The following is a 21,471-nucleotide window of genomic DNA, read 5'->3' on the forward strand; positions in this document are numbered from 1 at the left end:
GGGGTTAGAGAACAAAGTGAGAGGAGGAAGTCAGGTGACCTGTTTGCCTGGGAAAGAGACAAAGGAGGGAGGAGGGCAGCTGCGCATAACTGAGGCTGAGCTGCCTGAAGCTGGTCAGTCTCCTGTTTTGGGATTCAGGAGGGGGGAACCCCAGGACCCTGGATCCCCCCAAGATGGACTTAGCACAGAAAGCAGGAACATTCAGCAAACAAGATCTGTTCTATGCTGTGTTCCCGATGACTAATAGAGCCACTGCTGACTGCAAAGTTGGGGTGCACAGTCCCTTTGTGGGGGCGTGTAAGGCTTCCCCAGGTGTCCCATTCTGGTGGACTCCCTGCGGGGAGCTCACGGAGTGGAACAGGGCTGCCGACCTCTCCGAGATCAGACCCAAGGAGGCGCCAAAGCCAAGGAGGCTTGCCCTAGTGAGAGTGTGTGCCCTGAGGGGAGACACACTTCAAGAAGGGTCCTGTCTGACTTCATGCAAAGCAGTTCCAGAGCGCTGAGCCGGTGCACTCTGCGACAGCAGCTAATCAAAGCTGCTGCGGAGCTCTACCCCTCAGGTCACCAGCCAAAAGAAGTGTTTGGATAGGGGAGCGGCAGGAGCAGATATCATTTTACAAAGGGGAGGAGGGAGCAGAAACAGCCCAGTAGCTCAGGGCTGCCATGCTACCACTTTGTAAAGAATGGGTCTAGTCCTCCTCTCCAAGCCCGTGGGGCAGGGCAGAGGAGATCTCCGTTGGAGCCGCCCACCCCAGAGGCTTGCAGGTGAAGAAGGCAGATGTAGGGAGAGGGAAAATGGGGCTGCACCATTGTTGGGTGGCTGGAGGTGCAGAGCTGATGTGGGGCTAAGGTAAATATGAGGACTTTGGGCACAAAATTAATTGATTTGGGGTTGGAGGTGCCAAACTGATGTGGAGTTTTAGGCACAAAATTAATTGGTGTGGGGATGGGCAAATTTGTATTTCTCAGTATAAATTGGCACCGGTAGTTGTCAAACACACACGGGCAGGGGAGTTCAAAAGCAGAAGACTACTAAAAAAAACAACCCCATTATTTAATCTTTTTTTTAAAAAAAAACTCATGATTTTGGAGCCAGTCTCCTGATTATTTGGGTCTAAACCGTGATTTTTGAACTTTTGGGATTGGCAATTCCAGTTCCTAGAAGAATGGTAATTTAGCAAACAATTCTTTACTCAGATATTCCCTTTATAGTTGCAGCTTTGTGTATTTTGATTTCTGTGGTTAAACATACTGCATGCCATAGTGAAGCCAGGTTGAGTCTCATGGTCAAGTTATGGTTGCTGCAGAAAGCATAATGTTTGCATTTTATAGACCATTTTATTTATTATGCATTTAATTCCTTTTAAGGAAAGGGGGGAGAAAAACCACCCATACATCATATTCATATTTAAATGGCTTCAATTAGCTTTGAAAGTTAACACCTCCTTGAGGTGAGTGGCACCAAAGAGGGCTGTAAATTACCTCATCTGGGGCTGATGCTGGGGCTTTTTGGCTGCAAGTTTTCTGATAAACCTGGTTAATGGGAAGCAATACATCGGTTTCCAGTGCGCTGGCTATATTGACACAACAGCAAGAGATAGGAATTAAACATTTATTAAATAATGAAAGCGTAGAATTTATAGAATATTTCAATAACAATTACGAAGAAACATTACACAGACTCCCATTATCATAGTATCTAAATGCCTCACAATCTTTAATGCATTTTTCCTCACAGCATTCCTGTGAGGAAAGGCGGTGCTATAAATTCCCCCATTTTACAGATGGGGAACTGAGCCACAGGGAGACTGACGGACTTGCCCAAGGTCACACAGGAAGTCTGTGGAAGGGCAGAGAATTAGCCCTGGGTTTATAAACTCCTAGGATAATGCCCTAAACATTGGACTATCCTTCCTCTCTATTTGGGTCTTCTGAGTCCAAGGCTACCACCCTATCCACCTGACCATCCTTTCCCTTTTTTTCTACTCTCATAATGTTCTCTGGTCCTTAACAGTAAGACAGGTTTTTGGGGGTGCAGATTTTTCTGCATGCTTCCATGAGGCATTTGCTTCTGCTTGTGCAGATCTGATTATGTACCAGTATCCTTTCATTGACTGAACTGATGGGAACTAACTCACCGAACAGAAGCTGATATTTTTCATGTCCAAGGTCGTGAGTTCCATTCCTGGTGCATGTCATTTTGCAGTTGGCTGGAGACCGTATTATCCATATGTACGCAGTCACAGATCATTACCTTTTATTGAACTAACTATATATAAAATGGACCTGTTTTATTTTTAGTTAGCTCAATAAAAATGTATCGCTTACAACTTCTTTTATTCTGAAAGCCAACACCTCAAGAATGACAGGGACAGTGCCCACTATCCTAATGAATGAATACTACAACCCCAAAGCCAAAGTTAACCACTTCTCAACTGACTCAGAAATACTGCTCCAGTGCTTGTTATAAGTAATCACTGACATCTGTTGTTCCATGGTCATTTCTTACTTCTCTTATTTGACATTGCCACCAGCTCCTTAAGTACTATTTTTTAAAATATTTACAGCGTGTGCTCACAATCATATTGATATAAAAAGAAATCTGCCACCAAAATTTTCAAATTTGGGTCCCTAAACTTAGGCTCCTAAATCCACACTTAGACACCTAAAAAAAAAAAAAAAAAGCCTGATTTCCAGGAATGAGAAGCACTTACAGCTCCCATTGACTTCAGTGGAATTTGTGAAGGCTCAGCACTTCTGAAAAATCAAACCAAAAATTAATCCTAAATATGAATTTAAGAGTCTAACTTTAAGCCCTCAGGTTTGAAAATATTGGCTAAAATATTGATCCTGGGTAGCAATAATTCATGTTACGTTCCACCAAAGTTGGACAGAGTCTTTGTATAATTTTGTAAATACAATCACATACATGTGCCAACTTCCTATATGTACTAACAGTTTGCACCCAATTCTTTTTCATATATTTGCCACATAAACAGTCCTACCAGATTTTTTCTCCTCCTCATGTCTTTATTTCATGAAATAAAGTTAATTAAAAAATGGAAGAAGAGACACACAGCATTCTGATAGTTTTCCTATGGGGCTAATTTTACTAGCAATTTGCGCTATTGTTACTGGTAAATCACTGAAAGTGCTAATGAAAAATTAAATGATATTTGAAAAATTGCATTTGGCAATAGAACATTAGCATAAAATGAAAGGAAAGAAACACATGGGTACTGCTGTAAATGAGAAGCTTAAATTATTGGATGTGGAATTCATCTGAGTACATAGCTCGTTCATTTACTCAGAGACTAACTTGAGTTACAGCAACATGTAATCATTTTAATTCATTTTAGACTTGGTGCTTGTGTGAGGTACCATCAGAATGGTGCATTATCTTCCTCCCAGGCCAAGTGTAATATACAGATAGATGTAATATAAGCTTGCTATACCTCAGCAATCTCACCCAACCAATTGACCACCCCAGGGGTACAATGTAATTCAGTCTCCTATCAGCTCACTTCGCGGTTTTGCTCCTGATTGGTCAATTATTCCAAATCGAGCAAAATTAAATGTGGTATTTTTGTGATGTGGAATGATGTTCGCTAGCGACCAAAGTGAAACTAATAAATTAATTTTACTTAAAGCCTCAGGCAGAACTCAAAAATTCAAGTCCCAGAGGGGGAAAAAAAAAAAGACTGCAGCTGCTTTATCTATTTGTTGCTCAAACCCTCTTGCAATTTACTGTCTTTAATTCAATTTTTATTCACAGAGTGTTTGGGGGAAAACTAATATTAGGAACCTGAAAGAGTATATGACCCTATAAGAGAGCGCGTTGTGCAGAATTTAAACTTCTTGAGAGGCAAGAGATGGTATTCTCTTGTTCCATGAAATATATAATATTCACCCTGCCAGTTGCAAATTTATCCAGTAGATGTCAACACCACCAAAAAATATGTTTTAAGCCAACCTTAACAGCAGTCACTTCAATTTACAGGAGTGCATCAGAGGGACGTTTAATCTTTGGAGGCATCAAATCTTTATTAGTTTCTACTGTCCTGTCCCTGCATCTTCAGAATCATCTCATAATAACCATACCTGGACTTTTTGAATAATTTCTTTCTGCTTTCAGAAAAAAATCTTTGTCTGGCTTGTGGCACAGTGGAAACATTGCTAATACACACTTTATCGTTTTCAGGAGAGATAAGAGCAGGGTGTGTGTGTGTGTGTGTACAAATGTATTTGTTGCAAAGCAATTACTACATGCAGGATTCTCACAGTTACTAAATATAATCTGAAGATGCCTGCTATCTTTTGACCATTCACTGCATGGTTAAGCAATGAAATAATTTCATGGATTTTGCTCCTTCCTCAAGAAGCTCCCCAGCCTGCAATAGTGACCTGAGAGTCCCATCCCGACCTCAGGTCAACAGATGCTTGTTGTCTCTGTTGTTTTTAAATACACGGAGGCTTTTTGGCATTATCATAATTCAAGCTACTGAATTTGCTGCCAAGTTTTAATCATGCAAAAAACCAAGGCCATTTCTATTGACACTTTTAAATCTAGTATTGAGACCTGACTGTTTGAACAGCTTGTGTGTAGAAATTGAAGCACAGATTTCTGTTCCTTTTTTGTTTATTTTTAGATAAATTTTTTGTTTCAATTCTATGGTGTTTGTATCTGGTCACGTAGTTTGCTGCAGTCACATACTTCATTTACATTACTGTGGTTTTACATCATTGCCGCTCAGTTATTTCAGTTATACACTTTTTGGGGTGGAGGAAAAGAGATGGGAATCAATGGATCATCTTTCTGCTTGGTTAGTCCCCACCCCCCCTAACTAAAAACATCAAAAAGAAAACCAACTATGTATATAAATACCTTGTGATGTACTAAATTAAATATATTAAAACAAATATTTGTATTGCATTAGTGGTACAAAATGACAGACCTAAATTCTGTTGATGGGGACATATAATTTTTGTCACTCTGAAGAGGAGCACATGCCCACAGCAGCAGTAGTGAACTGATGGTATACTATATCAATTTTCCTAGAAATTGTAGACCTCTGGAGAAGCAGGAGCAATGTCATAGTTCCAAATCTGCAAAGCAGTGCAACCTAATTGGTTGCCTGATGTCAGCAGCAAAGCCAGCAGCAGTGATGTGATGACCATAACACTAAACCCCCAGAGAACAGTCCATAATGGTTCTGTATCATCTGAGGGGATAAAGTCACTCTTAGGCACTGGGAAAAAATATCAAATGCAAAATCTAATTTTGCTATCTTGAAATATGAAATGACATAACCAAAGATAATGCTTTCAAGACCCCACATCCTAAGTAAGTAATTTGCAATTACATGGACATGTTAAAACTTAAAAATACACATGCATAAATACCCATACTGTAAATATAATGGTACTATACTTAGGTAGAAGGTAAAGCACAGATCTTAGGTACACCAGGCATTCACTGCATTCCATTAACAATTCTATGTATTTCTTCTTTGACTCAGGGTCCCATCAAAGAATCAGTGAAAGCTGGGCCACAGTGACATCTTTTGGTTCAGTGAGTCTGATCCTCTGCATTTTGCAGGCTCATTACATTATTTCCCTCAGTCTTACCCACACATATATTTTTATGGGCCAGAAAACACAAGGACCATTATTATAATCTAGTCTAACATTCTGAACACAGGCAATCCAGTTTCACCAAGTAATTTTTGTTATCACACACAATATCTTGTGGATAAATTATAGTGCAGAAAGAACACCTACTTATTCTAAACATACCCAACCTGTTAATAGTTGGAGGGTTGGAGGCTCTATAAATTGTCTGTTCGGCCATTCCAGTAACCAATGGATCTTAGTTGTTAAGATCTTCTTCCTAATAACTAGCCAAATTAATCTTTCCTCAGCTTCAAACAATTCAGACAGAGGGTTTCCTAATACCTCCCTTCCAGACATTTCTTTGCTCTATGCCTGTGCACTTCACAGTGGCTGGGAGGCTCTTGGGTGAGTAAAGCAGAGCAGAGAAGAGACTGAAAAAGTTCATCTCTTCCAGAAGGCAGAGCCCCAAACAGGATCCAGGCACAGCACCTCAGTAGAAATCTAGCAAGTGGATGGCAGGAAGGCTGGACACTTCTGATTCCCAGTGAAGTTGATTATGGTTGATTTTAAATTAATTAATAAACATACCACCCGAATGTAAGAGGAAGGATGGTCTTGTGGTTATGACACTAGACTAGGACTCCACAGGTCAGGGCAAGTGACACTTAGTCTGTCTGTACTTCGTGGTCCCCATATGTAGAATGGAAACACTAATACTCCCCTACCTCACAGGGGCACTGAGAGGATAAATTCATTTCTTCTCATAAGTGCTGAGATATTACGGTGATAAAACACCATAGAAAACTCCCCCCCACCACCAGTACCACCCCGCTCGTGGTAACTCACTTGAGTCTGCTTCCCATTTGGGGAACACTTGCTTATCATTCCCAGTTTATTAACCAATTTTTGATCCATATTATGGCATTTTAGTTCAAGTTGCTGTTTTCCCCATTACTATATATTATTTATACACTATAAATGTCTGCGCTGCTTTACAGAACACACTTTCCAAACTCACTCAGATGTGGTGCCACATCAGTTGCCTTACTGCAGATAGTATATACCAACTGGATTCCTTGTACCTTAAGTCAATAATGACTTCCAAAGAGGCTATAAGATCAATTCGGCATACGTTTTAAAAGAAATAGTCTATTATTATATATGTTTTTCTCAAACGTTCCCATACTGGCTCCATTACATATTGTGGCCAGATTAAACAGAACAATTTGTTCAGTAATTTCCTCGTTCTTCTTTGCCATCCTTCTTTGGGGAGGTTCCTAGCTTTGTCTTTTTTTCCAGTCAGGTACACCTCCTGAATCCCATGATTTACTACACATTATTTTCAGCAGTTTCAAGATTTCTTTTTCTAATCTGTAGGAGATGAACTCCCAGGTGCATTTAATTTGGAACGGTTGTTAGAACTCTGTCAGATGTTTTTTCCATCATCCCTGTGCTCTTGGTCTCCACAGTTACATTTACTGACAAATTTTCGATACAAGTTTCTCCAATTTCCACATCTTTTATAAGCGTTTATATAGTACTTTTCATCTTCAGAGCATGTTACACACTGTATTAATTCTCATAGCACCCCTGTTATTCTCAATCCCATTTTACAAGTAGTCAAAGAGGCGCAGAGGTTAAGTGACTGATTCTAGCCACATAGGAAGTCAGTGACAGGTCTGGGACTAGAATACAGGACTTCCTGATTCTCAGTTCCATGCTAAAAACTAGATCCTAATTATCTTAACACAAAAATTATGCTCTTGTGGCTACAACTCGAATCCTTTTGGATGTTCTGAACTGTAGGGAAAGAATGATGGTGTCTGGAGGAGACTGGAGAGAAAGGGACAACAGAAACCCACAAAGAACAGCACCTAAAAACTATCCAAGTGATATCTTTGGCTCTTATACCCTGAAGTTGTCTAGCAGTGCCCTACAGTGTAAACCATAACACGCAGAATGTTTAGTGTTAGCAAAAACGATCATCTTCACAGATAGGGGCACAGTTAGTGCATTCACAGAACATTTTCCCAACCACTACCCACACCAAAACCACAGAACTTCAAGCCAGAGAACAATTTGCCATTTAAAACAACTGTAGTCTGTTCCAAAATGGCTTCAGTAAAGAACTTAAGTATTTGATAAGGAGATTACAGTATATTCAATTGCACAGAGCAAAAGCCTTTTAAAATAAAGTACAAGAATACCGATGCTAAGAGTTGCAACAAGATAACAAAAAGCTAATCAGTCATTCAAAGAGGTGCACCTTGCTGCATAGAGTTTCCAGAATAACGGAACTTAACTTTAGCATTTCTTTTATCCAGGCAGGAGGTCTAAACAAATTTGTCTGTAACATCAACTGTATGTTCTATCAGAACAGTGCAGAGTGTCAGGCTGGTATTATAAGTCCATTTTATTCCATCTAAAGAACTTTCCATCTCTAAAAGAAAGCTCCTCCATTCTCCAGGGATGGGCTTACAGAACCAGAAGATACCATCCGGCACCCACTCACTATTCATAAAACAGTCTAATTGCCTTCTAGTGACTCATGACTATGTTGAAGTTTCTTGTTAACACAGCATCCGAGTACAAACAGAAATGTAGCCTTTGGTTCAGTAACTGAGTGCATCCTCTTCACTTAGGGTGATGACCAGACTTCACACAGAAAGGATCCAGCCTTTACTCACATACAACTGAAGCAGCAAAGAAGGCCACTGATATTGGCTATACCAGATTCTGGATTTCTTATGTTTATAGGGTTAGATTCAGCACAGATTTAAGCAAACTTCTACTGATATGCACCCAGGAGTAAGGTCCCCACAATGGGAAGTATACTTGAGGATGGAAGGAGGCGATTAACTGGCAGAAAGCAAGGTATATGATGCTGTCCAAAACAAAAATGACCTTGTTGGCAGAGAGGAGGAAGCTATCTATCTATGGTACTTATACATGGCCTCTCCGCCCCTGTGATACCTGAGGACCTCACAAAATTTAATGTACTTATTCTCACCACACCCATGTAAAGTAGGGAAGTGCTATTAACCCCATTTTACAGATGGGGAACTGAGGCACACAGAGACTAATTGATGTGGCCACCGTCACACAGGAAATCTGTAGCAGATCAGGAATCCCAGATCTCCCAAATCCTAGTGTAGTGCCCAAACCACGGGCCCATCCTTTTTAAGGTCAACCACCTCCTGCCCTCTCCACTTCTGCCTCACTCTACCTATCCTCCACACGATCCTCCTCTGTTCCCTCTCTCTTCTCCTGCCCCTACCCTTTTCACCACCTCCCTTTTAGAGTTGGAGCCATAGGAACAAATACTGCCCAAAGGGGAGAGCACTAGCTAAGGAGGGTGAGAACAAACCACAATACGAGCTGATTCAGTACATTTCTTCATCCATCTCTGTTAGCTGGGCTCCTGCGCAGGCTTTGCCACTACCTAAAGTTGCTTCCCTAAACAAACAGACAAAAACCTCAATGGAGGACACTTATGCTTTCACCCCCACCATTCTTTGGGAGGAAGCCACTAAAAGGAGCCAGGTCATGCACAGAGCAGTAATTAAGGAACCTGCCCCATCTTACTAAGGCATCCACATACCACATACAGCACATGCTTCTGGGTTATCAGTCAGACAGAAGCTGTTCTTGCCATTCCTGTTTCGCAGGTTATAGGATTTACACAGAGGCTGGTAAAATATTGTGTAGCACTGCTGTAAAATAGCATAATGTAGGCAACGCACAAGTCGGAGAAAAGCTATGCCATTATAATATGCAGCTTTTCTGTAATAAATTACACTGACCACCTAAAGTACAGGTTACAGTAAAGTCTACAGAACTCAATTCATGTTGTGTCAGTAATCTGAATATGGAAGAAAAAAATCTAATTTCCCCTAGGAATTTTATACATTAGCAAAATGACTGAGATTTAATTGCTTTCAGAAAAAAAATTATTCATACAGTCATTTAAAAAAAGAAATATGACTGTGAAGTCCTTTTCAGCTATGGAAATAGCAAATAACACTGAATTTAAGCACTTTTCAGAAACCAATGAAGCCCAGCTTGCTGGTACTATCGGTCTTTTAATCTTGTGGCATTGTTTCTCTGAAAGATCCAATAAAACCTGACTATCCTGCTCCGGTGCAATGCAAGTACTTTAAAGGTGACCTGAAAAGTTATTAAAAAAAAAAAGTGAGCTTGAGCAACGTGTGCTGAAAGCCCTAAGTAACCAGAGAGGCACAGCATTCTGCGCACTGAGCTTTAAATACTAAAACTTATCTTAATTTTTTGGTTTGGTTTTGTACCTCATGAAGTATGGTCCTGATGTAATTAGCTAAGTGCTCAGTGTGATGCCCCAGCAGTCACTGTGCTGGGGGCCCTCACACACTGTAAAACACAACTGTAAATGACTTATGGGAAGTGGGTGACAGAGGTGTAGTCATGACGCTTAATGCACTAGTGGAAGGTGCTCAGATACTATACAGTACAAGAACCTATACACAACAGAGCAGCTGAATTGGGTCAGGCTTTATGTGCAGGGAGGGCCAAACACATTCATTGTGTAACTCTACTTAAATTACTAATGTTGCCCTTTCCACCCCTCCCCACTGTCCTCCTACTTGTGACATACTGTCCATGAGGTTGTCTGCTGCTAGATGCAGGGACCTTGACCTTATACAGTAACTCCCTACTTAATGTCCTCTCGCTTAACATTGTTTCGATCTTATGTCCCTGCTCAATTACAGAATATACTCCATTTAAAGTTGTGCAATGCTTCACTAGAACGTCGTTTGGCAGCCTGTTTTGTCCACAGTTGGCAGCCCCCCATCAGCTCCCCTACTTACCCCCCCACAGTGCCTTCCGCCGGCCAGCAGACCCGGCGGATGAGCACCTTTCCCCTCCTTCCCCCACCTCCTGCCCGTGGCAATCAGCGGGCTTGCAGTGTTCAGGAGGGAGGGGGGAGGAGCAGGATTCAGCGCGCAGGCTCCCCCTCCCTCCCAAATGCTGCAAACCAGCTGATTGCCACGAGCAGGAGGCAGGGGAGGGAGGGGGAAACTGTGCACTGAGTCCTCGCTCCTCCCCCCTGCCTCCTGCCCCCTGCACGCCGCAAGCCAGCTGATTGCCACTGGCAGGAGGCAGGGGATGGAGGGGGAAGGTGCTCAGAGGATGCAGAGTGCGGAGTAAAGGGAGGGGGGAAGAAGACGTGGGTTAAGGGTGGGAGTTTGGAGGAAGGGGTGGAGTGGGTGGGCCGAGGGTTGAGCCCCCCTCCCCTGGTGCTTGCAGAGTAGGGGAAGCTGCTGCTGCTGCTGTGCAACCTGCTTCTCCTAGCCTATAGCACCTTCAGCCTCCTTGCCTGCCTCATTGTCTCCAGTGCCAGTGGGCTGTGCCTGTGTGAGGTAAGGTGGGGGCACCTCCCAACTATAGTACTATACTCTACTCTACTGTATGGCAAAAAAAAAAATTTCCCTGGAACCTAACCCCCCCCATTTACATTCATTCTTTTGGGGAAATTGGATTCGCTTAACATCATTTCACTTAAAGTCGCATTTTTCAGGAACATAACTACAACGTTAAGAGAGGAGTTACTGACCCTGTATTCAGACACCTCTAGCACACTTTTGGGACTGAACTGGGGACTTCCAGAGCCAAAAGCATGAGCTGCTACAGCTTGAGCTGAAGCACCAAGGCTCCGTAGCTGGGCACTATAACAACTCATATCCTCCGTGGATATGCACAAAGGGGGACCTGTGACAGATATTTATCATTGGGTTACATCTTCATGCTGCTTGCTATAGTCATAGAATCATAGAATCACAGAATATCAGGGTTGGAAGGGACCTCAGGAGGTCATCTAGTCCAACCCCCTGCTCAAAGCAGGACCAATCCCCAATTAAATCATCCCAGCCAGGGCTTTGTCAAGCCTGACCTTAAAAACTTCTAAGGAAGGAGATTCCACCACCTCCCTAGGCAACGCATTCCAGTGTTTCACCACCCTCCTAGTGAAAAAGTTTTTCCTAATATCCAACCTAAACCTCCCCCACTGCAACTTGAGACCACTACTCCTTGTCCTGTCCTCTTCCACCACTGAGAATAGTCTAGAACCATCCTCTCTGGAACTACCTCTCAGGTAGTTGAAAGCAGCTATCAAATCCCCCCTCATTCTTCTCTTCTGCAGACTAAACAATCCCAGTTCCCTCAGCCTCTCCTCATAAGTCATGTGTTCCAGACCCCTAATCATTTTTGTTGCCCTTCGCTGGACTCTCTCCAATTTATCCACATCCTTCTTGTAGTGTGGGGCCCAAAACTGGACACAGTACTCCAGATGAGGCCTCACCAATGTCGAATAGAGGGGGACGATCACGTCCCTCGATCTGCTCGCTATGCCTCTATTTATACATCCCAAAATGCCATTGGCCTTCTTGGCAACAAGGGCACACTGCTGACTCATATCCAGCTTCTCGTCCACTGTCACCCCTAGGTCCTTTTCCGCAGAACTGCTGCCTAGCCATTCGGTCCCTAGTCTGTAGCTGTGCATTGGGTTCTTCCGTCCTAAGTGCAGGACCCTGCACTTATCCTTATTGAACCTCATCAGATTTCTTTTGGCCCAATCCTCCAATTTGTCTAGGTCCCTCTGTATCCTATCCCTGCCCTCCAGCGTATCTACCACTCCTCCCAGTTTAGTATCATCCGCAAATTTGCTGAGAGTGCAATCCACACCATCCTCCAGATCATTTATGAAGATATTGAACAAAACTGGCCCCAGGACCAACCCCTGGGGCACTCCACTTGACACCGGCTGCCAACTAGACATGGAGCCATTGATGCCCGACAATCTAGCCAACATTCTACCCACCTTATAGTGCATTCATGCAGCACATACTTCCTTAACTTGCTGACAAGAATACTGTGGGAGACCGTGTCAAAAGCTTTGCTAAAGTCAAGATACAATACATCCACTGCTTTCCCTTCATCCACAGAACCAGTAATCTCATCATAGAAGGCGATTAGATTAGTCAGGCATGACCTTCCCTTGGTGAATCCATGCTGACTGTTCCTGATCACTTTCCTCTCATGTAAGTGCTTCAGGATTGATTCTTTGAGGACCTGGATGTTCCCTCCCATGGGCTACTGGCTGTTTGCTACAACTCCCCCCTCCCTCACAGTCTGGGCAGTTCAGCTTCACTCTACCTATCCTCCATGCTGCCCTCCTCCCCGACTTACACCTTCACCTGCCTTCCCTCTATGTCTCCTTTTCCTTCCCTTGTCTTTCTGGTTAGCTGCCCCCCCCCCCCCGTCCTTCCAGCCATACCTCGCCACGAAATAATAAAAAAATTCTAGCAACAAAAAAGAACACCCTCCCCACCCCCAAAAATAATGGAACTCACATGTTGTTTGCAAATCCTCACTCTGTTCACTTGGCTTCTCCATAATATCCCTTTCCCCTATCCTTTTTCTGTCTTCTCTATTTAGACTGTAAGCTCTTTAGGGTAGGGGCTGTCTGCAAGTCTGTGTTTGCCCAGTGTCTAGCAGAGTGGGGTCCGTTCTCAGTTCTAGGCACTACTGTAATAATTGAAATGAAATAAATGAAAATAAAATTAGTAAAGAACATTAAAAAACCAAACACATGTCCCAACCACTCTGACCACTGTGCCCCTGTGCTGAATCACTTTTCTTTTCCTTTGTTCTATTTTATAGTCTTTATACAGTAAGACCCGGTGTTAACCGGCTCTCTCTTAACGTGTGTTTGTACAATGCCTAGTACATCAAGGATGCTGGATTTTTTGGCTGCTACAGCAATAAAATATTCATTATAATAGTAAAATTTCATGGGTTTTTAAATGTTATTTTTCTTTAAATACTACTATAAAGTAAGGATATTAAACGCTCCAGGAATCACTACAATAAAGACTGGTATAAATAAGACAATCATAGAACCATGGGACTTTTATATAATGCCTTTCGCCAAAGATCCCAGATAAATTAATTTTGGGTAAAACTATCTTCACAACAGTCTTGTGCACTAGGTACATTAAGCATTATGCTGATTTCACAGATGCAGAAACTATGGGCATAGACAGCTCCAAGGCTCCCAATACTCCATAAAGATAAAGGCTTTGATCCTGCAAAGACATAAGATATGGCTTACTTTAAGCAGGCGAATAATCACAGTGAAGTCAATGAGACTACTCATCTGCTCGAAGCGAAGCATGTGTGTAAGTCTTTGCTGGATCAGAGCCATAGCTCGAAGGGACTCTAAATCCGTGCCTACTAGTTAGCCCCTATGCCTCAACTTTTGTGACCATCTCCAGAACCATTTCACGCTCTCTGAAAAACAGCAACTAAACTAACACAATCAACCAAAAGGAGGCCTGACCTCATGGAGCAAAAAGATTTTGGTACGCTGATATCATTAAACAGAAACAAACTATCTACATTTCAGCCACAGAAAAGTGTATGTGGAACAGGTGGGATATCAATGATGGTGAAATAGAGGAGGACATTACAGGACAAAATGTAATTGTTGAGATTCTAAGAGAGCATTTCAACCAAAACAGATACATACACAGATACTGAAATACACAATATTTCAAAAGTTACTCGATGGTGTTCTTTTAAAATTGTAATTCTGTTCTTCCGTGATGAGCGCACGACCACCCCCAGGAGTCTCAGTCAGTGTATCAGTTTACAAGAGACAGTTTCAGCAGCAGCTGGGGGCGGGGGGGGAATGGTTGAATTCATGGATTCAGAAGATACAAACAGTACAATCCATCCCGTGATTATCCCTGGGATACCTGAGCACTTGGGCCCACCAATAAGGCCAAGAAACATGTTATTACTGTTTTGCAAGTGACAGCAAAGTGCTGGTGTAACCTCTACATGGGCTATTGTTCACTTCATTGCCCTTCCCAAGTGCCTAAAAATACCCAGCTCCAATAGAAGAGTAGCTGTAGACTCCGAGTTCAGTCTCTAAGGATTTTCAGCAAGGATTGCACTGGGTCAATCTCCCCACATTCAAATCCCAAAAGGAACTAAAGAAATGAATTTAATTAAATAACGGTATAAAATCTTATGATAAAGAAACAAATAATAATCTATTTTTTACAGCATGACATGGCCATTTTATAATCCAGACATTATCTTCACAGTTACACATAAACATAAATAAAGAAAACAAATTTAAATCTGAACAGTTCAGTCCCCACAGAAACACAATGAGAAGAACCAGAGTTCCCAAAAGCTTAGGTTTAGACTCAGTTAGAGTCTTTGATCACCAAATCTAGACAGTCTGCTGAGCCTAAAACAACATCTTCCCTCCACTTGCTTGTAGGGATATTCAGCTGGAATCCATGCAGACGCTTCCTCTGCTGAAATCACTGCCAGCCAGTCAGCTAACTGACTAACCAACCACTCAGCAAAGTGTATAGATTTAAAGAAAACCCTTTGATGAGAAAATACAAAACTGAGAATAGCAAAACAGAAATGACTCCCTATTATCACAATTAAAGAAAAACTGGTGACTCAGACTAGTTGAGACAATTTAACTAGAACAGTTTAGCTAAAAGCAAAAAAACATTGAAATCATACAATTAGAATAGAAGTTATTTTTCCCTCCCAATTTACCCTTTCTATAATTAGCATTGCCTAGGCCTTCTTGTTAGAGGGTTAACAATATCACTAACCCACTGCAAAATGCTTCAGAGTTAGGGACAAAACAGCCTGCTTTCTGATCCTGCGCTCAGCTTCTCCCAACTCACACAGGGCCCATAGCCCTTTGTAAAGCAGCTGCCCTGACTGCTTGCCTTCATGGAGTCTGACTCTGGCAACAGGGAACTTATTGGAGCAGACCTAAAACTACCTCACCCAATTCCAGAAGCTTCTGGATATGGAAGGCTAAATCTGCCTAACAACAATCATAGAATCATAGACTTTAAAGTCAGAAGGGACCATTATGATCATCTAGTCTGACCTCCTGCACAACGCAAGCCACGGAATCTCACCCACCCACTCCTGTAACAAACCCCTAACTTATGTCTGAGCTACTGAAGTCCTCAAATTGTGTTTTAAAGACTTCAAGGTGCAGAGAATCCTCCAGCAAGTGCCCCATGCTGCAGACGAAGGCACAAAACCCCCAGGGCCTCTGCCAATCTGCCCTGGGGGAAAACTCCTTCCCGACCCCAAATATGGCGATCAGCTAAACCCTGAGCATGTGGGCAAGATTCACCAGCCAGACACCCAGGAAAAAATTCTCTGTAGTAACTCAGATCCCACCCCACTTAACATCCTATCACAGGCCACTGGGCATATCTACTGCTAGTAGTCGAAGATCAATTAATTGCCAAAATTAAGCTATCCCATCATATCATCTCCTCCATAAACGTATCAAGCTTTATCTTCAAGCCAGATATGTCTTTTGCCCCCACTGCTTCCCTTGGAAGGCTATTCCAGAACTTCACTCCTCTGATGGTTAGAAACCTTCGTCTAATTTCAAGTCTAAACTTCCTGATGGCCAGTTTATACCCATTTGTTCTTGTGTCCACATTGGTACTGAGCTTAAATAATTCTTCTCCCTCCATGGTATTTATCCTTTTGATATATTTATAGATAGCGATCATATCTCCTCTCAGCCTTCTTTTAGTCAGACTAAACAAGCCAAGTTCCTTGAGTCTCCTTTCATAAGACAGGTTTTCCATTCCTTGGATCATTCTAGCAGCCCTTCTCTGTGCCTGTTCCAGTTTGAATTCATCCTTCTTAAACATGGGAGACCAGAACTCCACACAATATTCCAGATGAGGTCTCACCAGTGCCTTGTATAACAGTACTAACACCTCCTTATCTCTACTGGAAATACCGTGCCTGATGCATCCCAAGACCGCATTAGCTTTTTTCACAGCCATATCACATTGGTGGCTCATAGTCATCCTGTGATCAACCCATACTCAGAGGTCCTTCTCCTCTTCTGTTACTTCCAAGTAACGTGTCCCCAGTTTAGAACAGAAATTCTTGTTATTAATCCCTAAATGCATGACCTTGTAATTTTCACTATTCAATTTCATCCTATTACTATTACTCCAGTTTACAAGATCATCCAGATCTTCCTGTATGATATCCCGGTCCTTCTCTGCATTGGCAATACCTCCCAGCTTTGTGTCATCCGCAAACTTTATTAGCACACTCCCGCTTTTTGTGGAATGACCCAGACACAATTCACTCCTACACCCTTCCAATGGGTCTCTTAAAGAGATAGCTCCCTGTTACGCACATGGGTTATACTGGCTCTCAAAAGAATGTTTATATGTTAAATTTCTGCATTACGCTTGCAACATATGCATATGTAACGGCGAGAGGATCCCAGTCCTCAGCAGGCAGGATCGAACCTGGGACCTCAGGAGCTCAGTGCATGAACCTCTACTGCATGAGCTAAAAGCCAACTGGCAGTTAGCTAAGGCTGTAGAGCAGACTCATTTTATCTCTCTCTCTCTCTAAGTGGTCTCGGTGCCATTAGATGAGACAGAACGCCACACCCAGGAGGTGTGTGTGTTACACATACACAGTTACTGAAAACTCGACAGCCAACGAACACACAGCTCTGTGCAATGTCCACTGACAGATTTTCATTTTGCTTATTTGTTCAGGGCCAAAATGTGCCTTGGTATTGGCCTCCATTTATTGGGGTGCTGTGGAATCCTCCAGGCCCAGAAAAGAGTGTGCCCCACAAGGTTATTGTCGCAGAGAGGCTCTCTCTTAAGTAGCACGTGCCTGCTCATGGAGAGCTATGAAAATGAAGACTACAGTCAAATTAAAGGCTTTGTTCAGTCTGAAGGCAGTGCAGAAAATGGAGCACCAGGCCAATATGCTTTTGGCAGCCTGTTTTGCTAGGTGGGCTGTTGCATTCAGAGCCAATTAGAGTTCATCCTTTTCTTCCTTAGGTACAATGCACCGCAATACAGCTACAACCATTCTCCCCCTCACTGCATCTGTTTCCTATGGCTGCTCACTTTTATAGTTGGCAAGGGAGTTAACAAAGCCAGCCATTCCCTAGTTACAAGTACTGCATATCATAATTTGGCATATATACGCATATAGTATGAAATAGCCTGTTAAACGTCAGATCACCTCCTGCCAGAAATTTTTGATGATAGTGCTATAAAAAAAGGCATTGGGACACAACACAGATCACAGTGTTGCATTATTAGGAGAAAAAAAATCAGAAACCCCACCCATGATTTGAAGGCTTGAAGTCAGAGATGGACTCAAACAGCAAGAAACCAAGGAGCAACCAGATTTTGACATTCCCCACCCCAAATTCAATATCTGCATTTTTTTGGTTTGGCCTCCTATCTGGAGGCCAAATAGAGCTATTTGCAAAAATTCAGCGTGAATACATCCGATGAAGTGAGCTGTAGCTCACGAAAGCTTATGCTCAAATACATTTGTTAGTCTCTAAGGTGCCACAGGTACTCCTTTTCTTTTTGCGAATACAGACTAACACGGCTGCTACTCTGAAACCTGATCTGGGTTTGAATTTCATACAGCACCAAACTTCAGAGATGTTCAGATCTGGGGGTTTGCCTCAGTCCTTTCCCATCTCTAATTAAAGTAATTCATTTTTTCAAACATGCTACCTGATGATGTTGCTTCAGGTCAGATGTGCCACACATCTAACTGCTTTCTAATACTCTTAATAGTGCCACACTGATGTCTTCAGATTCTTATTATTACAGAAGCAGTAGGGTCATGGTATTCTCTCTAAAATACTTCTGTAATGGAGTGGATTAATTTAATGAGTGCCAAGTACTGCACAGGAAGTAACAATGATTTGATGTTTTGGTACGATTAAGATACATTAGCCAGTGACTTTTTTCCTACTTGTCTGACACCATAACACATACATATCAGATATAAAAGTTCCACATTTATTTCTAGTCTTTTCTTTAAAAAATGAGAAAAGTGGAAATGAGAAAAGCCATGCATTCGATTGCTTATTGCTGGCCTACTTTATGAACATCACACACAATCCCTTGTGAGAGCTATGGAATGAACATAAATTCATATGTCTTATGATAAATGACTGGATGAGGGCACACACTACTAGAGGTTATGCAGTATTAAGCCTTCAGACATAGCTAAAACTGCAATATTTCTGGTAAATTGTAATTTAACCCAGATGCGCATATGAGCCAAATGTGTGGCACATTTTGCATGAAATGGACAAACACACAGGCTAACCTTCATTCAAAGGGGAAAAGTGAAAACACAGTTAGGACTGAAGCTGAAACATCCTGCCACCTGATGCAGACATGAATAGGCGTTTGAAGCCAAAATTCCAATGCGGATCTAGATGTCTGGTTTTAAAATTTTCTGGAATTCAACTTTGGTTGGAAAGTTGCTTGAAGACTAGGAACCGACTCATTTTGTTCTCCCACTATATCTAGAGCCTTACTGCTCACGGTGCCTTGTCGCAAATTTGAGAGCGTGGAGGAAAATGTAAACTCTGAAAGACTGAGTAGCAGAATATCCAAGCTCTTCTTCCTTGACAAGTCTTTGAATATCCAGCCAACTCCGCAGTGATCTGCTAAGTGACATCTTGTGTTTCTTGGGAAAACAACTCTCTTGATTTAAATGAACAATGTGTACTAGATTATTCTCCCCTGAACAGATACTGTCAACTTAGTTTACGTTTCAAACTTTCCCTCCCCCGTCCCCACCCAATCCAAAGCACATATTTATTCATTTTGGCTGGGAGGAGCATGAGTACTTGCTGAACTGCAGAATATAATAGAAATAATTTAATGCAATTAAAAGGAAAAGATCAAAGTACCATTTTTGTAAATTAAACATTCCTCTACACCACTGGAAATCCAGATACAATATTGTGCTCAGCCATAATAATCAAAAAGTTACATTTGCCACCAATAAAGTGAAGTGGCCAATCAAATTTCTTTGTCCAAGCTGAGTGGAGATTAAAAAAAAAAAAAAAAAAGCACAAGTGGTGAGAAACAAATCTGATTTAAAAATATTTCAGTTGTGATAATCTAAAATTATTAACACAGGAAATGACTTGTTTTTAAGATATTTATATCTTGATAGTGTATCCTTTTAATACAATGCTATGGTACATTTTTCAATGATTTTCTGGGTCCTCTCTAATTTTTATTTAAGAAAAATATTAAGTTACAATTTTTCAGAGTTATTAGTTAAACATAACTTAGGGTCCAACAGCGCTAAGTGCTGTACAGACATATAACAAAGAAGGCAGTTAAAAAGTATATGGGAAGAGTAAATATTATCCAAATATGGTGAAAATATTCCAGGGAGAAAGAAATGGGGAGGGCTTCTTGTTCAATCTCCAGACTTAAAAGAAAACAGAAAAGTAAAAAAGAAAAAAAAATCAATACAGCTTCTGGTTGTTCTCCTTGCAAATTCAGCATCACTCAATTATATTCTACACAATCAGGGCTGGATATAGACACAAGTGCACTTGCCAAGACAGATACAAAAACAAAGCATTGTGAGTTTCCAGAGAGGCAGTCTATGAGCTCCTTGGAGCCACACTCAAGTCATGGCAAACTTAAGATATCAGAAAAAAGCATGAGGTAGGGGAGAGGGAGGAGGCAACTCAGCAGGAGGGCCTGACAGCTTTAGACCCAATCATTCCAATGCAAAAAACATCATGGGGTTAGGTCTTTGAAGTTTTCTGCACCCTTAGGCTCCCCAAACTCACATTAACATACCTTTGGTAGAAAATACTTCTCTCAAAACTATTCTAAGAGTCTGGTTTTAGGATGCTAATGATTTGAGCCTGAAAATGAACACTACTTGCAAAATGGCATTATGTATGTTAGCTATTTCTCTCTCTGTGTATAGATATGATAGTACATGTATGTGTTTTATATAATAATGCCTTTAATGTAGGTATGGTGCAAACTAAACCACGCTGCAAACTTGATGCATCGATGAAGTGAGCTGTAACTCACAAAAGCTTATGCTCAAATAAATTGGTTAGTCTCTAAGATGCCACAAGTCCTCCTTTTCTTCTTGCTGCAAACTTCTTTCAGCAGCATGTAGAGTACTTATGCTCATCTTAAGTGATCACTCTCCTTACAATGTGTATGGTGAACATCCATTTTTGCATGGTCTGTGTGTATATAAATCTCCTCACTGGATTTTCCACTTTATGCATCCGATGAAGTGAGCTGTAGCTTACGAAAGCTTATGCTCAAATAAATTGGTTAGTCTCTAAGGTGCCACAAGTACTCCTTTTCTTTATGCGCATAAAGCTCTCCTAGCACGGGATATAAACAGCAGTGTAGCTGCTGAGGTGTGGCTTAGATGAGTAAAGACCAGGACTGGTTCTAGGCACCAGCAAAGCAAGCACTTGGGGTGGCACAATTCCAGGGGCGGCATTCTGGATATCCTTTTTTTGGCTTGGGCAGTTGTGCTCTCAGAGCAAAAAACCTCAAGCTGGCCCTGGTAAAGACTGGACTGAAGGGTGTCGGTAGTACTCAAGCACGTATGTGCATGGCTGTCTACTTGCCCAAGCTGTGCCTTCCCATCAATACTGCTATTTTTAGCAGTGTAATGTCCTGCTTCCTCCCTGCTGCTGAAGACTTTCCCCACCACAGGAAAAGATTCCTGTAGTGGGAGGCAGCAGGAATAGGCTTTGTCTGTCTCCCTCCTGCCAGCACCTTTCCTCGCTGCAGTGAAAGGCTCTGGCAACAGGGAGCTGCCAAACCTTCTCCCTGCTACCGGAGACTTTCAATGAGAGACATGTATCTACATGCATGGATGTGGCTTGCTTTTCACTGTGGCATGCAGCTCCACACACCCTACAGAAAAATGGTCCCCTAACTTTTTACC

General features: G+C 42.0%; 1 protein-coding gene across 12 annotated transcripts in view; it reads right to left on the reverse strand.

Moving 5' to 3' along the window:
- Nucleotides 1-21,471, reverse strand: part of KLHL29 (kelch like family member 29) — a 598,483-nt gene that overhangs the window by 411,587 nt on the left and 165,425 nt on the right. The window contains exon 3 of one of the 12 annotated variants that reach the window (XM_075126386.1): nucleotides 12,999-13,173. The exons of the other annotated variants lie outside the window; for them this stretch is intronic. The gene's annotated coding sequence lies outside the window, so the exon portion shown is untranslated. The remainder of the gene's footprint in view (nucleotides 1-12,998; nucleotides 13,174-21,471) is intronic. 12 annotated transcript variants of the gene reach the window in all.

The sequence above is a fragment of the Caretta caretta genome, chromosome 3, assembly GCF_965140235.1.
Source record: "Caretta caretta isolate rCarCar2 chromosome 3, rCarCar1.hap1, whole genome shotgun sequence".
NCBI classification, from domain to species: domain Eukaryota; kingdom Metazoa; phylum Chordata; order Testudines; family Cheloniidae; genus Caretta; species Caretta caretta.